Source organism: Bison bison, unplaced genomic scaffold, assembly GCF_000754665.1.
Source record: "Bison bison bison isolate TAMUID 2011002044 unplaced genomic scaffold, Bison_UMD1.0 scf7180017864451, whole genome shotgun sequence".
NCBI classification, from domain to species: Eukaryota; Metazoa; Chordata; class Mammalia; order Artiodactyla; family Bovidae; genus Bison; species Bison bison.
Window position 1 is genome coordinate 418,889 of NW_011495013.1, and position 16,724 is coordinate 435,612.

At 38.6% G+C, this 16,724-nt stretch overlaps 1 protein-coding gene across 1 annotated transcript in view; it reads right to left on the reverse strand.

Moving 5' to 3' along the window:
- Positions 1-16,724, reverse strand: part of RBM47 (RNA binding motif protein 47) — an 89,944-nt gene that overhangs the window by 30,810 nt on the left and 42,410 nt on the right. The window contains exon 2 of the mRNA XM_010858828.1: positions 4,657-4,780. The gene's annotated coding sequence lies outside the window, so the exon portion shown is untranslated. The remainder of the gene's footprint in view (positions 1-4,656; positions 4,781-16,724) is intronic.

Here is a 16,724-nt window from a genome sequence, read left to right on the forward strand (position 1 = left end):
GATTGAAAAGTACCTGTTTACAGGAAGAACTCTGACGAACCTTGACTCTTACCATACACCATATACAAAAACTGACTCACAATGGATCAAAGATCTAAATGTAAAAAGCTAAAATGATAAAACTCTTAGAAGAAAATATGGAGGAAAAGCTTTATCACACTGGATTTGGCACTGATTTCTCAGACATGACACTAAAAGCACAGACAAAACAAGGAAAAAATGGGTAGACTGGGCTCTCGAACAATGAAAACTTTTGTGAACCAAAGGATACCATCCGTAGAGTGAAAAGGCAACCCACGGAACAGGAGAAAATAATTTCTGAAAATATGAAGGAATTAATAGCCAGTGTATATAAAGAACTCCTAAAATGCAACAATAACAAAGCAAAGCAACCAACTTAAAAATGGGCAAAAGAATAAACAGGCGATTCACCAAAGATGATACACAAATAGCTAACAAGCATAAGATGCTCAACATCACTAACCATTAGGAGCATGCAATTCAAACCCACAGTAACATATAGCCACAATAACATACCACTTCATACTTATAAAGATGTCTATTATTTAAGACAAAACAAAACAGAAATTAGAGTTGACAGGAATGTGAGGAAATTAGAACTCTCATGCATTGCTGGTAAGAATACAAAATGGTGCAGCTGCTATGGAAAAGTTCCTCAAAAACTTTATCACATGATCTACTAGTTCTACCACTGAGCTGGTGGAACTAATTCCAAAAGAATTGAAAATAGGGATTCAAACAGATATTCGCACACCCATGATCATAGCAGTTTTATTCACATAGCCCAAAGGTGGAATTATCTCATATGTTCATCAGTGCATGAATGGATAAACAAAATGTGGCACATACACAAAATAGAGTATTAATTCAGCCTTAAAAGGGAAGGAAATTCTGAAACATACTACAATGTGGATGAATCATAAAAACTTAACACTAAGTGAAACATACTAGATCCAAAGGATAAATGTTATATATTTCCTCTTATATGAGACTACCTGGAGTAGTCAAATTTATGGAGACAGAAAATAGAATGGTTGCCAGGAGCTGGGGAGAGGGAGTAATGGAGTGTTATTGTTCAATAGGTACAAAGTTTTAGGACAGGAAAATGAGATAGCTCTGGAGATAGATAGATGATGTGATATTTGCACAACAACGGAAATGCATTTAATGTCCCTGAACTGTACAGCTAAGAATGATTACAGTGGTAAATTTTATGTCATGGATATTTGGCCACAGTAAAAAGAAAAAAAAAAAAAGAGTCATGGAAAACCAGCAGAGTTAGTACGTGGAATAAAAAGGAGGAAGGGATGCAGGTCTTTAAGAGAAGATGGGAAAATTATTAGAAAAAATGATGTCTAGATTATGCAGCTTTTTGTTCATGTTTATGATTCAAATGGCAAAGAGAAAACTGATCAATGTATTCGCTTATCAACTGAGACTTGCGTGTGAAATCTAGTCTAAAAGTGTCGTTGTTCTAAGATTAAGATTAGAGTTAGTCTGAGGTACTACTACAATTCCTTCATGCTTTTAGATATTGGGAGCTGTTCCAATGTACATGTAATTTTTTCTAAGTACAGGACAAACCAATACTACAAGGTGACACAAAATCCTAGTAGAAAGGAAGCCCGCAAATATTTCTATCTACTGTGTGTTAAAATGGAAGGGACAGTCTACTCCAAAGAGAGGGCTCAATGGCCAGTGGCATACTTTCTTCCAAAGATTAGTCCAGTCTTCCTGACACTGCTCAGTAGTTGAGTCAAACCATTTTAACATTTTTGGTAGATGTAAGTGGTAATGGTGAAGCATAACTAAATATTCATGAGCTTATTTACTCCTTAAACCTGTTGGATGTCTTCCAATGTCTGAGAATCTGATTAAATTTATGAATAGGATTAGTATAGACTTTCAGTGTGTCTTTGTTGAGGTGGGTGGCAATTGGTGAGGATGCTGATTAGACAGAACTAGTCTGTAGAAACTATCACTTTAAAATTCTAGTTGTGTGAATGTATGCTAAGTTGCTTCAGTCATGCCCAACTCTTTCTGAGAAGCCCGCCAGGTTCCTCTGTCCATGGGATTCTCCAGGTAAGAATACTGGAGTGGGTTGCCATGCCCTCCTCCAGGGGATCTTCCCAACCCAGGAACTGAACCTGGGTCTCTTATGTCTTCTGTATTGGCAGGTGGGTTTTTCACCACGAGTACCACCTCTACAAATCTCTGTGAAGCCCACTGACCATTCTTTTGAGATAATATTTATGATTTTAAATCTTAATGTGAAAGAATGCAATCTGTGTGTGTGGTGGTATGAACATTGTCATATGTGATGTTTGGGGATGGGGAAGGCGAAGGTCCTTGGCCTTTGCTATATTATCTATTACTTATGAATTAAAGATGTTAGAGTTAAAAGAAACCTTAGAGGCTATCTTGAAGGATTTTCCTATTACTTTACTTTTACATTTAAAAATAAGATTAACTTGCGACTCCCCTGGCAGTTCAGTGGTTAAGACTCCACACTTCCACTGCAAGGGGTGAAGATTTGATTTCTGGTGGGGAAACTAAGATCCCACATGCCACGTGATATGGCTAAAAAAGTAACAATAATAAAACTAAGTAAATAAAAATATAATTAACTTGAAATTTTTTCCTAATACTTGATGCAGGGAAACTTTTTTTCTCCTACAGAACTGCTGCATTGTCAGAAGATGGAAGTTAAACAACACATCATGTTGTTCACAGTTAAGTTTGGATATCTTTATTGTTGTTTTCACTACGAACACAAGTGGTGGCATAAATGCCGAGTGAGTGACTGCAAGCCTCACGGGAGCATTCCCCCACGAACAGGTCACAGGCACTGAGGTGGACACAGCATCAGTTGGATGATACTGTCTACTTCAGAGGCCTGGTGTGTGTTAGGGCTGGGCTGGGCCAGGGGAGGGAACAGGCTCATATTTCCTGACCTTCTTAGATTCATCTATGATTTTAAATCTTAATGTGAAAGAATGCAGTCTGTACACGTGTACAGTGGTCATATGTACATGTACATATGAACATTGTCATACGTCATGTTTGGGGATGGGGATGGCAAGTATACTTTAGTACATTTCTGGAGGATAGTTTGACAACCTCAATTACAGTAGTCATTAAATTAACAGTTCATTCTCCAAAAAAAAGTTCATTCTCATTTATTCCATTTAAAGAAATTTAACCCAAGAAAATAATCAGAGACATGGGTAAAATTTATAGTCAGGTATGTTCACTACTGTGGTATTCATAGCACAATGTAATGAACATAATAGTATGTATATATATATGTGATGTAACAAACCTTCAAAAATATGAAAATGGCTATAACAATTACAGCATAGTTGTAGGCTAGAATATTTATTTCATGTTCTCAACTATGTTAATTTTGTTAAATTATATTTTAGAATATATATGAAAATTTTTAAAAGGGCTTCCCAAGTGGCTAGGTGGTAAAGAATCTGCCTGCCAATACGGGAGATGCAGGTTCCATCCCTGAGTCAGGAAGATCCCGTGGAGAAGGAAATGGCAACTCATTCCAGTAGTCTTACCTGGTAAATCCCATGGACAGAGGAGCCCAGCAGACTACAGTCCACGGGATCTCAAAAGACTCAGACATGACTTAGTGACTAAGCAACAACAACAATTTTTAAAAACTAAAAAGGAATATACTACAGTGTTAATTGTGGTTATCTTTGGATTTTTGGAAGTAATTTGATACTATTCTTTAATTTCCAAGTTTCCTTTCATGAATATGCTCTGATAAAAAGAAAAAATATTTAATTAAAAACAATTTTAGCTCTCTGTGTCCCTGAAATTAGTGGGCATGTTCAGAACCCAGCCGAGAGGATATGAAAACGGGCGTGGTGAGGCAGGTGGGCTGGGGTAGGAAGCGGGAGGGCGGTAGCCAAGCAACCAGTGTCACCAGGAGTTCCTCCCTCACATACAGGGATCTGCTGTCTCTACCCCTCAGAGCTAAGTGAGGGCTGGCCGTTCAAGATTCGGGGTGAAGCTGATGCAAGTAACCTCTTTCTTCTATGCCCCCTATCCCTGCCATAGCATACCTAGGATTATCACCCACAGAATAATACCATCTGTCTGTGGAGAATTATATAGTTGTCAAAGTGCATTTATATATATTGTAGTTCACAGGATTACCATGATTTGGAGAGTCTAACATAGTTATTTTTACCTTATATGACAGGTGAGGAAACAGAAATTAGAGGAGGCATACAGATTGTTCAAGGACATACCAGTAGCTCTCTGACTTTTACAAAGGACCTTCCTTGCAAAAAAAATTTCAAAAGACATCTCTGAGTGAAATCGCTTGAACTCATTTGGGGGTGGTTGGGGGAGGTGAGGGAGACAGTTATAGAAGCAGTAATTCCTAAGAAGCTCACATAGCAGCAGCAGTAGCGTCTCGTCTTGGGCCTCAACGATGTAAACTGAGCAAAGAAATGAGGATTTATATTGTTGGTTCAAAATGACTTACCAAATGACTTATCATGTCATATGTACTAATGTCAATAAACATACATCTGGTACACACTCTCTATACAGCAGATGTACTGGTTGATAAGAATGAAAACTTATCAAACTTGGGCAAGGTGTACTTACCAAAAACCACCAATTTGATTTGTCTGATCCTCTACAGGATGTAGAATAAGAATACACAGGAAGATTCAGGTAGCTTTCTTGGGATTTCTCAGTTCAGTTTTTGGAGTGCCCCGTGAGACAAATCCTAAGGAGTTAAAAAAAAAACCTGCTAGGAATGTTTTCTATTTCAATAAAATTTTCATACATGCAATATGAATTTGGGGCCATTTTCTTCAAAAAACTAAACTACTGTTACTCTAATTATCATATTCTCTTCAGATCAAGAAACGCAACCTTTTGTTCCTCCTCCTATCCTTGAAGAAACAGGGAATGGCCATAAGAAAATGACCAATTTCTTCCATTTGTTGTATTTTCCCCTCTGTCTTATTTAGAACCCTGCCTCCCCACCCCTGACTCCAAGATGAACAACACAGCGTTTAGGAATGAATACAGATGTAGCTTATATTTTATGCTTATAAATCCACAAGAAGAAGCGGCGGTACCCCTTTAAAGAGATGATACTATCTAGCTCATGGACTCCCCCCATCCCCATTTGGGGGCTTATGTCACACATCACTATGGATCATCACATTCTTTCCTGCTAGATCCAGAGGGTCTCAAAAACCAGTGAAACAAGCACTTCGGCCAACCACCACCAACCGATCAGAGCTGGTATAAAATAAATTTGTTATTCTGCCCTAAAATGTGTAAGACACTTTGGAGGATGTTGTTTGCATGGAGTACTATAAAAAATAGGATTTAGAGTCCTAGGATAATCTTGAAAGTCATAATATAGAAAGCATTCAAAAGAAACTTAAGTTCAAGAGAAAGGTTATTTTAAAAGGGTATGTGAAAAATATGTATCCTGAGCATAAAACTTTTACCTTTATTTCACACCTGGAAATATTAATATAATCTGCCAAACTTCAGGAATATTCTCACCTAAATACAGAGGGCCCTCATGAAGCCATCAGAAGACCAGGATGACTGCCACAATCCAATATGGTGCAGTGGCTGCAACGCCAGACTTGGAGCACCTAGAAGGCTGGGATTTTAATTCTAGCTCTGCCATGCTTTGTTCTATGTTCTTAGGCAAATTGTTTTACCTGGCTGAGCTAAAGTTTGCTCCCCTGTAGAAAAATAAAAAAGTTGGATTACCAGTAGTTTTCAAACTGGTTTTTTAATATTTGTTTTGCTTCTTCTTTTTTTTTTTTTTAAAGGTGTAGCATCCTTTCTTCCACCAAAAATTTACCTAGATACAGAAACAAACTGATAAAACAGGAGCTGGCTAAGCTGAAGTAGGGGATGATATGGGGAAACATCTCCACCCATTCTGCTCCATCGTCCATCCAGGCTGTGTGGGAACACATAGGTTCTTTAGAACCACAGAGCACAATTTAGAACCTGCCAATGAAACAGCCTTTTAAGTCAGTTAGTTACAGGCTTTCCAGGTGGCAAAGAACCCGCCTGTCAATGCAGGAGACATAAGAGACATGGGTTCAACCCCTAGGTTGGGAAGATCCCCTGGAGGAGGGCATGGCAACCCACTCCAGTATTGTTCCCTGGAGACTCTATGGATAGAGGAGCCTGGCGTGCTGCAGTCCATGGGGTCACAAAGAGTTGGACACGACTGAAGTGACTTAACATGTACGTACATAGTCAGTTACAGCTCCAAAATTATTCCACCATAACTATCTTTATATTGCAGTGACTGGCAAGGCATTCAATGGGATCCATAACATTATAGCAACACAAGCAATAAAACTAAGCCATGAACTGGGTTTAATCCTAATTATTAATGATCTACTAAAAATAAAGCTACACCCTCAAATAAATCATAGAATAATTGTTGTTAAACTCTGTACATCTCAAAGCATATAACCCTCACCTTTCTTAAATGCTGCATTCTAGATAATTCCTAATGATCACCATCACATGTTTGATAAAGAACAATAAATGTGGAAATTACAAGGTGTGTCCTGAAATTAATTCTGCCCTGTCAAGACAACAGAATAAAATGTAAACTCCTGCACTATTCATTTACTATTTAAGTGAATCCTGACAAACTTAACTAAACTTTTCTGGGCCTCAGTCTCCATATCCATAAGTGGAGCTAATTTCTTGTGGGAGTGTATGGAGAATAGAGAAAATACTTATAAAACACTATTCCTGGCACATAATATTGGTGTAAAATTGTAAGCTTTCTCTCTATAATGGCAAATGTTTCCCTTTGAAAAATAATATCATGGTAATGGAGATGTAAACTCTATGAAGTAGAAGCAAATTATTAATATATAAATGAAATTATAGATTTTACATAGTTTTGTGCTGAATCTTAATGATGGAAAGGATTACTGAAGTGCCTCTCATGGCAATTTAAGTAACAGAAAATTTCCCGGGGGGGAAAAATACTTAGGACTATTTATTTACCAAAAAACCTGATTTTCCAGAATGACTCTAAACACAAGTCATTTCATAAATATTTTAATACTATTTTATCATGAAAATCTTCAAGATGCCACTTTTTTTCCTGTCACTCCACACTCATCCTGACACAATATTGGGTGTCCTGAGGCACCCCATTTAAGAAGTCCATCTCTAGTATAAATCCTCCATTTTACTATGGAGTAAACTGTCTTACTGAAGGTCACATAAGATTTGTGGGGAAGTTCATAGAGAAACAAAATAGTTTCCAGACAGAAACTGGGTTAATTCATTCACTCCAACCCTTCACTCCTTGTTCTGTGAAAAAGCTACAGGTAAGTGTCCATTATAGGCTTCCTGGGTGGCACTGGTGGTAAATAACCCACCTGCCAATGCAGGAGAATAAGAGACGTGGGTTCGTTCCCTGGTTCGGGAAGACCCCCTGGAGGAGGGCATGGCAACCCACTCCAGTGTTCTTGCCTGGAAAATCCCATGGACAGAGGAGTCTGGCGGGCTGTGGTCCATACAGTTACAGAGAGTTGGTAGGATCCGAGGGCAATCTTCTGTTGGGCTTACAACACCTATGGCATCATCTTCATTTGCCTGCCCTGATTTCCTCCCTCTCTATTTTGTCTACCATATGTATTTTTGAAAGCTGTTCAAATCTATTTTTGGAATGAGGCAAGGTATAAATAAATATGTGAAATTAATAACTGTCTTTTTTCCAAAAGGAGGCTCCAGTCTAATATCAAGTTCCATGTCACATTCTGCTTCTTTCAACTCTCAAGCATAAAGTGAAGCTAAAAATAACTTTTTCAACCCCAGTCCTCCGCCAAGGAATGAGAATTCTGTTTCTTAAAAACAAACTGGTTCTAAACATAAACCAACTGTCCACACCCCAGGGCAATAGTATACAAGTCTGAAGGGAACAGCTACCCACTCCAGTATTCTGGCCTAGAGAATTCCATGGATTGTATAGTCCATGGGGTCGTGAAGAGTCAGACATGACTGAGTGACTTTCACTTTCAGTTTTCACTAAAGCTACCAGGAGTCTACTGGAGCAAGAGTCTGGTAACAGAGTGCTGGTTCGAGCTCTGCCAGCGGCCTGAGACCCTGTACAGGCATGCCACTTAGCTTTCTGGCCTTAGCATCCTCACCAGCATACTGAAGCTGATATTAACGCCACAGGTGAGAGTCGTTACAAGGATAACACGAGACACTACATTTTGAAAGCATCTTGCCAGTCATCGGCTCCTGCCTGGACAGCTGCACAGCCTCCCAGCTGACTTCATCCCATCCACTCTTGCCTGCTGCAATCAATCTGGCTCTCAAGACAGACAAAGTGACCTTTTAAAAACACACAATTTGGACTTCCCTGGTGGTCCAGTGGTTAAGAATCCAACTGCCAATGACGGAGACATGGGTTCAATCCCTGGTCTGGGAAGACCCCACACGGCTTGGGGCAACTGAGCCCAAGCACCGCAACTGAAGCCCTTGCACCTAGAGACCGTGCTCTACAAGAGAAGCCACTGCAATGAGAAGTCCGCGCACCACAACTGGAGAATAGCCCCTGCTCTCCACAACTAGAAAAAATGCCTATGCGCAGCAACGAAGATCCAGAACAGCAAAAAATTAATTAACTAAAACCCACACAATTTGATCATGTCACCCTCCTGCTTAAATCTCTACCCTCTCTTCCACTGCCCTTAGAAGAAAGTCAATGTCCTTAGTAAGGGACGTAAGGAAGACTTTGGCTCCTTCCCCAGCCTCATGTTGTGTCACTTTTCCCCAACACTTGCTACTCCTAGAGCTTCAAATCTTCACCAATGCCCTGCCTAGCTAGCTTGTTCTCATCCTTACACTTCACTCCTCAGAGGTCATCTCTGGAGACCCTCTCATAACACTGGCTTGAATCTAATGAAATTGCCCCCTGAGGGGACAAAAACAGTAGAATACTGGCAGTTTTACTTGGTTTAATCTTACAGTAGTTGGTATAATGGCAGTCTTCTCCAATCAGTTATAGACTTGACCAGGGCAGGATCCAGATCTGATCACAGCTATAGTCCCAGTGTCCCACACACAATCCTAGCACACAGTAGGTGCTTCACTGTTTAATTAGGGAGAGGGATTGTTACTACCTTTTCAATACTAAGCACATAATTGATATATTGTCATTGGTAGTATCATGTTTTTGTTCAAATGCTACTGTTCCATAGAAATAAAATATAGCCCCCCCCCCCCAAAAAAATCACCTTTTAAGACTTTCCTGACATTTCTGGAAACCATGACTTTTAGTAAGTATAACACATATCATCAGGAATAGAATTTAGCCCACTGATAAGGTGGATTTTTTTCTTTTTCAACTCAAATGTTTCTTACCAAAGGGCAGAATGAAAACAACTCTCAAAGGAAACCAGATGATTTGGATTTATTTATTTATTTATTTATTTTAACAGCTTTTGCCATATGACAGCAAAGCAGTTGGGGGAAAACTAGCATACAAAAGAATGCTGGACTTGAAACTGAGGAATTTAAAAACACACTTCCTCATGATATTAAAAAAATACACCTAAAACATCCTCAGATCACCTTGCCAAGTATACCTTATCTTATGTCTCTCCTGAAATGAACAGAGCAAAGACCACGTCCAAACAAGCTGGGATGGACTTCCCTGGTGGTCCAGTGGTTAAGACTCGGAGCTCCCAATGTAGGGGGCCTGGGTTCAATCCCTGGTCAGGGAACTATGTATCACATGCCCCAACTAAGACCTGGCACAGCCAAATAAATAAATATTGAAAAAATAATAAACAAATTGGGATGATTTACAGGGTAGAGGAGGCTAGTCCCAATAGTACTAATTACAACAAATATTCACGGAGTGCTTAATAGGTGCCAGGCATTGTGCTGAGCATTTCATGTACACTTATTTAATTGTTATTACAACTCCACGAAGCAAATTCTGTTTATACTCATCCTGAACATGAGGGAATTAAACAGAGGAAGACTGCTCATTTGTTCAGGTTCCTTAATTGTAAGTGATGAAGCTGGGATTGAAACCCAAGAGGTCTGAGACCAGAGTCTGTGCTCTTAATTATTGTGCTCTATGGAAGAATCCAATTGCTTCTATACCCCAGTTTGGGAGTAGAAAATGAAAATTTGTGTTACAACAGAAATGACAAATCACTCTGTATGTATTTATATGGCAGTTTCAGAGTCATTTATGAGAAGTCAAAACTGTGAACGGCAAACCCATGGATTGTCAAGGCCCACCATCTAAGGGTTTCCTGAAGAATCTCAATATCCACCTTCAAACAGTAAAAGATATTCTTGGCTTGGGTTAGAAATAAAGCTAGGAGTGTAACTTTTTAGATGAAGAGCAGAAAATGTGAGATACTCATAAATATTATGGGCTCAGAAATACCTGGTTACCCAACTTGTTCCCTAGATTCTTGAAAAACTGGCATGCTTGGGGAAGTTTTCGAGAAACCCTATGAAAGGCATAATCAGAGCCTGCAATTTCACTGTCTATGGGTGTCAATAATCTCTAATCAGATCATTCTTTCTTGCTAACATTTAACAAAATTATCTATGTCTTTTTGTCTTTTCATAGCAAAGAAAATGAACACAGTAACACTAACATCACAGAAATTACTTTTAAAATGAACGCAAATTACCAACTCTTTATGTATGATTCATAAATGGTGGTTACTGCAATCTCACTACCCACTCCCTCCATTTCTTGTGTGTGACATTTGACCCTTTTTATAATGTGCACCTTGTACCAGTGAAACCTAAGGCACCAGCTAGTTACTCATTAAACCTGGGTGCCAAGGGCTGACTTGTACAAATTATGCTGTTAACTGCCCGGCCTGGCCTGTGTGCAGAAGTGGAAAAAGCAATCATCATAGCTGTGAAATTCTGTCATATCGGCAGAATTGAACTACAAATTGCAGCAATTCGTGCCTGACCTCTGATCTGTGAAGTTAAGTCTAAACCTTTGAACCTCAGCTTGGAGTTGAGAAATAGTATTTACTTGTACCCAAGAAGATGGCTGCTGTGAATAGTTAACCCTGTGTGCCTGGTGCTCCATCTATCTCCACCTGCCCTGAAGAGTCAAGAGGGAGATCTGGAGGGTAAACTTCTCATAAAGTGGCATTATGAAAAAAATCTAATAAAAGTAGAAAGTTTCAGGGTGTAACTTTTTTAAAGGAGCATATAAAAATAATTTTTAAAAAGGAGAGAATCTGAGATAACTGAAATGATTGGACATTTAGACCCAGTGAGAATGTGTGCTAAACAATTTTCTTTATAAATTAGGCAAAAATAGAGTTTTGACTATACATTAAAACTTTAAAAATTTTTAATCAATGATACAATCTCTCATATGTTGTATTTTTAAACAATTATCTAATTTCTGTATAAAATACAAACTCATATTAAGTCAGCTCTATGAAAAAGCCATCTTGGGAAACCAGTTTTACTTTTCTTTGAACCTGAGCTTACCTTCTGATGCTAAACATTAGATGTAGGCTAGGGGAGAAGTATAATATCAGGAATAAATGTTTTTATGTATACATTTTGTTATAACATTGATCCATCATATTTTATTCATAATGACCAGGGTTTTTCTTTTTAGGATTAGCTTCAAATGCTATCCAGATCACTCCATTTCCAGGTAGAAAAAAGCAAATAAAGATTCTTTATCTCTGGCTTCTTTAATATTAGAACATCTAAACAGCACATAAAATATAACTAAATTATTCCTTCTAATAAAAGTGAAACTAATTTATATAGTGCTTAAAGTATATAAACCTACACTTCACTAATTCCATTTCATAAACTTTACTGTTGGCTTGAAAAAAGCAGTATGATTGATATGAGAGTCTTTTTACACCTGAACTTTTCTCAGTCATTATCAGTAACCTTTAAGTAGTAGCTCTTAAGAGCTAATTCTATTAATTTCACATTTTTCCTTATCTCATTTAAATAATTACACAAAATTCTTCTATAACGACTGAGTCTGAAATGACTTTGGAAAACAAATGTGGATATTACTGATAAATTCCTGCTTTTAATCCCAGAATGAAAATAGCAGCAATCTATGAAAACATGACTTTTTTTTCCACCTAGTTTTTTCAAGTGTGATAAAGAGAAGAGATGCTAGACGAACTGTTTTGTTTTTTGTTTTTTAAATGTTCTTAAGAAGTTTGGCTTTGCTGCTGGTAAGGCAAACTGTGCAGCATTTGAAATTCTCACAAACTTCTAAATGTTTTTTTGCCCTCAGTTAAAAACGAAATGGATCACTTGTTTATTCAACTTGATCTAAATTACTTTAACTAAACAAAACCATCTCCTCCTCTCTTCCAATTACAACAAATAAGGTGTCCCCTACCTTTCCAGTCTTGAAATCTGGATGCGACAGGCTAATGGTAACAAAAGCTTTGCTTAAGCAAACTTTGCTCCTGATCCAGGAACTGCGTAACTCTATTATACATGACACTCTTCTCCTCATTGGTCAATGAGCTTTGGCCACTTAAATGCCTTGGGAGTCATTTGCTAAGGGCACCTGGAATGAACTTGAGTGGGTGGTACAGAAAGAAGGGAGGTGTTTAAATCACCAGATACAAAAAGCTCCACAGCAGCCTGACAATTTAATAGCAAACTTACGGTAGCAAATGGATCTGGGGAAGACCCAAGAAGACAAAAGTTCTGACATTTCATAGAGAAGGAAATGTACCTTAAGTATTTTATTCTAACACCAAAACTAACTAAAAGGAAACAAATTTTTTTAAAAATTCACCTTCCTAGAAATAAGGTGGGTGCCGATTACATTGTTCTGCTTGCTACAAAATAAAAACAATTCTTACTTCACCTGAGTTGTTGAGTTTTAAGCATTTCAGGAAGTACTTAGAAAATTTCCAAAATAGAAAGTACTCAAAAAATGTTACCGTGATTTCCTAGAAATGTTCTATTTTTTAGTATTATATATATATATATTTTTTTTTTTTTTCTTCTCATTGTATCTGGGGTAGGTAACTGGGAGTGAGTACCCTTTATCTTTTCTCCTAATCACTACCAGTAATAGGGTTTAGATAAGCCTGGTAGAAAAAAGAGAGAGGCAAAAATTACACAAGAACTAAACCCTCATTTATTTTACTTTATCCATTTGGAGCTGGCAATGGATTTATTGGTAAGAGGCAGGGGCAAATAGAAGGGGTATAAGGAAAAAGGAGCAGTAAAACATGATTCATGGATAATAAAAACAGTCCGTACATAACAACGGGTTCGGAGGACCAGAAGCACTTAAGCAGAGTAAATATATTCCTCTTTAAGCAGTGAAGAGATGGAACCTTTCTGGGGGATAAGACTGTCACTTCAGGCAGCCGGCAGATCAGGGGAGAATGGACCAGAAGATGGACTACAGGAGGCTTCCTGAAAGCCAACCAGTGACATCTGGGACCACCTGGGCCAGAATTAACATGAGCTCTACAGCTCAGGGGTGAGGAATCCACCTGCCAATGCAGGAGACGAGGGTTTGATTCCTGGGTTGGGAAGATCCCCTGGAGAAGGAAATGGCGACCCACTTCTTGCCTGGGGAATCCCATGGACAGAGGAGCCTGGCGGGGATCACAAAAGTTGGACAGGACTTAGCATACAAAGAAAGCACCCCACAGAGTACAAAGAAAGGAACAAATCTATAACTCTTCCTGAAACAAACATTTCAAACTTGTGGTCTTGAATTTTCCCTTAGTTGTTATTTTGTAAATTCCATAACTTTAACAATTTGAAGTAGCCAGGATGGGAAGTAAAAAGGCCAGAGTGACAAGTTTTAAATCTACTTATCTACTTATATTTTTTAAGAGAGACAGTTTTATTACTCCCAAATGAAATAATCTAAAGCTATCAATAGTGACAAGAAAATTATCAACAGGTTACTTAGTAAAGGGTCAAAATCCAGAACAAGTCTAAGATTATAATCACATTAAATATTATATAAAACTAAATTGCTAAGTTCTGATTAAAGGAAAATGGAAGCAATCTTGCAATGATACTAAGGCAGTGTTTCCAAAAAACTACTAAATTTACACTGAATTCCTTTTGACTACAAAAGGAACCCAGAAAATCTGCCTTTTTATATAAGTGTAATTGAGTATATTATGTAAGAATTTTATATTATATAATATTTAATAAATTCTGGATGTGTGACATGCTTTAAGCATTAGGAAGAATATTTTTGGCTTAAAGGTTTGGTTTATGAATGCCTGTTGGTCAAGTGTGTGAATATACATAAGAGAAAAAGAGAAAATGTGTGTGTGTGAATTCTTAAACATTACCAAGAATACAAAAACATAGGAAACAAACCATCTCAAGATGATAAATTTCTAGAGTAAGGGCAGGGCAGCTTTTCACTGAATATCTAAAGGCATAATTACAATTACAGCCTACTCTAAACAAAAATGAGCAACTTCTGCCTGCTTTTGCTTTGAACAGAGTTAATTTTAAAAACACACATGGCCTACCACTATCTATGGTCTTGGCAAAAAACAAGGCACACAAGTTATCATAAATGCACACAATAGACAAGTACACAAGAAAATTAAAAGTCAGCCGTTCTACTGGTAGGGACACCGATTGCTATTACATAAGCCTTGGTGAAGGCAGACACATGCTACACTTGCTGCCTAACTTCTGACAGCTCTGGCGTGCATACGTCATCCCTGGAGGAGCATCCTTTGTCTTAACAAGGCCACTTTGTTTTTAGAGTGGACTGACAGCAGGCAAATATGAGATCTGAGACTGTGGCAAAAAAAAAAAAAAAAAACCTACTGGTGCAAAACAGAAGCTTGAGACCAGATGAGACTAAGGTAGATCTGGAAAAAGGAATAAGAAATAAGATTCAGACAGGTCATGGAAAAGAGATGTTATAACATGGATGGGGACCTGGTAATAAGCCAGGAAATTGTCATGTGGGTTATTTTAAATATAGGTAATATTTACCAGAGCTTCCCTGGTGGCTCAGCAGTAAAGGATCTGCCTGTAAGTACAGGAGACTCAGGGTTTGATCTCTGGGTTGGGAAGATCCCCTGGAGAATGACATGGCAACCCACTTCAGTATTCTTGCTTGAAGATCCCCATGGACAGAGGAGCCTGGCGGGCTGTAGTCCATGGGGTCACAAAGAGTTGGACATGATTTTGTGACTGACCAACAACATTTATTAAAGTCCCTTTTACATCCTATTAGGAGAACATTATTTTTCATTTTATCTTACCTAAAGATTTAAAGATCTAGCCAGTGTGAAGATCAAGTGAATGTGTGTTGCTCTATATTTAATAGTAGTATATAGTTTTCAAGAAGTAAACTTTACACTGCTGCTGCTGCTGCTAAGTCACTTCAGTCGTGTCCGACTCTGTGTGACCCCACAGATGGCAGTCCACTTTACACTAAGTATTTAGAATTTCAAAACTTTTGCTGAAAGTGGTTACTGTATTAATGCATGACTAAAGCAGAAGAGGAAGAAATGGTACACACACACACACACACACACACACACACACACACACCAAGGTACTAGCGTTCATATGAAAAAGTGTCAGTTATCGCACTGAAGCCATATTACCTGTATGGGTGGTGTCAGCAACAATAGTTGGTCATGACCAGTAACTAATCAACATTGGGAAGGTGAGTTCAAAGAGTCGAAGGCATGCAGGTATGAGAGTCCTCCTAAAGAAGGATAAACACGGAACCCACCAAAACAATAGAAACATTATAAAAGGATTAACACCTCCAAACATCTTTTGGTTTCCACATACACCCAACATACACACACCTTGGCCTCAGCTGCATGCACTGTTAACATCCCTTTACCTACAGTAATCTTCACTAACTCTTAGAAACCTGCTAGGTTTGACAGTGATCACTTTCTGCTCCTCTACCACAGCAAACTGTCAGTCAGTTCAATTCAGTCGCTCAGTCTTGTCTGACTCTTTGCAACCCCATGAATCGCAGCACGCCAGGCCTCCCTGTCCATCACAAACTCCCGGAGTTTACTCAAACTCATGTCCATCGAGTCAGTGATGCCATCCAGCCATCTCATCCTCTGTCGTCCCCTTCTCCTCCTGTCCCCAATCCCTTCCAGCATCAGAGTCTTTTCCAATGAGTCAGCTCTTCGCATGAGGTGGCCAAAGTACTGGAGTTTCAGCTTTAGCATCAGTCCTTCCAAAGAACACCCAGGACTGATCTCCTTTAGAATGGACTGGTTGGATCTCCTTGCAGTCCAAAGGACTCTCAAGAGTCTTCTCCAACACCACAGTTCAAAAGCATCAGTTCTTCGGTGCTCGGCTTTCTTCACAATCCAACTCTCACATCCATACATGACCACTGGAAAAACCATAGCCTTGACTAGACGGACCTTTGTTGGCAAAGTAATGTCTCTGCTTTTGAATATGCTATCTAGGTTGTTCATAACTTTCCTTCCAAGGAATAAGCGTCTTTTAATTTAATGGCTGCAATCACCACCTGCATTGATTTTGGAGCCCCCAAAAATAAAGTCTGACACTGTTTCTACTGTTTCCCCATCTATTTGCCATGAAGTGATGGGACCAGATGCCATGATCTTAGTTTTCTGAATGTTGAGCTTTAAGCTAACTTTTACACTCTCCTCTTT